Source organism: Chelonoidis abingdonii, unplaced genomic scaffold (genome assembly GCF_003597395.2).
Source record: "Chelonoidis abingdonii isolate Lonesome George unplaced genomic scaffold, CheloAbing_2.0 scaffold2503, whole genome shotgun sequence".
Lineage (NCBI taxonomy): Eukaryota > Metazoa > Chordata > Testudines > Testudinidae > Chelonoidis > Chelonoidis abingdonii.
Genome location: NW_027426764.1, coordinates 1 through 1,577, shown reverse-complemented (window position 1 = coordinate 1,577; position 1,577 = coordinate 1). Strand labels below are relative to the sequence as shown.

At 41.0% G+C, this 1,577-nt stretch overlaps 1 pseudogene; it reads right to left on the bottom strand.

Moving 5' to 3' along the window:
- Positions 1-337: 337 nt before the first annotated feature.
- LOC116816310 (NADH dehydrogenase [ubiquinone] iron-sulfur protein 4, mitochondrial pseudogene) lies at positions 338-1,041 on the bottom strand (annotated as a pseudogene).
- Positions 1,042-1,577: the final 536 nt, after the last annotated feature.

Sequence of the window (1,577 nt, the reverse complement as noted above, 5' to 3'; positions counted from 1 at the left end):
GCTACCTATTCATTTCATTTGGGGGCCCCTTGTTCTTGTATTATGAGAAGGGGTAAATAACACTTTCTTATTTACTTTCTCTATACCACTCATTTTATAGACCTCTATCATATCCCCCCTTAGTTGCCTCTTTTCCAAGCTGAAAAGTCCCAGTCTTATTAATCTCTCCTCATACGGAAGCCATTCTATACCCTTAATCATTTTCGTTGTTCTTTTCTGAACCTTTTCCAATTCCAATATATCTTTATTGAGATGGGGCGACCAGATCAGCACACATTATTCAAGATGTGGGCGTACCATGGATTTATACAGAGGCAACATGATATTTTCTGTCATATTTTTTTTGTAGTTTAAAGGTAAAATTTATTAGGAGATTAAAAGATGTATTATACATGGACTATAAATACAGTACAGCTGACTTTATTCACAGTCAGAGAGATAGCCAATGCCAACTTATTTCGTGGACACCCTTGTTCTTTTGTTCCAAGAAAAGTTTTCACCATAAGACTTGGATTTAGGCTTTGGAATCCTCCTCTCTTGAACATCATAGCTCCAGCCATTTTTTTCAGCAAAGGCAATAGCATCTTCTTTAGCAGAGAAAGCTAGAATCATGTTGGACAAAGGATCAGAAGTAGATACCCAGCCCATTAAAGGATTTTCCCAGCGCTCTCTGGTATCAAATTCTAGCTTCCATTTCTTCATGTTGTTGACACCGAACTGCATGGCATTATGCGCTGGGACAAAAATCTGAACTTTTCTGGTTTATATGTGCTTCTCTGGAATGCCAGTTAAAGGAGTGATATCCAATTTTTCATCAACTGTGATGAGTTGCATGTCTTGAGCTTGGTCCTGTGCCAGCCGCCATGTGGAAGTGCTCAGTGACCTGGCCGGAGTCAAGCAGGTAGCGAACATGCCTCTCCCCCTCGCAAGCTGCCTCCGAGCCGCTGACATTGACAACGCCGCTGCCCTTTCTTGATGATTCCCAGCATTCTGTTTGCTTTTTTGACTGCCAGTGCACACTGAGTGGATGATTTCAGAGAACTATCCACAATGATTCCAAGATCTCTTCCTTGAGTGGTAACAGCTAATTTAGACCCCACCATTGTATATGGATAGTTAGGATTATGTTTTCCAATGTGTATTCCTTTCCATTTATCAACATTACATTTCATCTGCCATTTTGTTGCCCAGTCACCCAGTTTGTGAGATCCTTTGGTAGCTCTTCGCAGTCTGCCTGGGACTTAACTATCTTGAGTAGTTTTGTATCATCTGCAAATTTTGCCACCCTCACTGTTTGCCCTTTTCCAGATCATTTATGAATATATTAAATAGGACTGGGCCTAATACAGATCCCTGGGGGACACCACTATTTACCTCGCTCCATTCTGAAAACTGACCATCTATTCCTACCCTTTGTTTCCTATATTTTAACCAGTTACCAATCCATGAGAGCACCTTCTCTCTTATCCCATGACAGCTTATTTTGTTTAAGAGCCTTTGGTGAGGGACCTTGTCAAAGGCTTTCTGAAAATCTAAATACGCTATATCCACTGTATCCCCCTTGTCTGCACACTTGT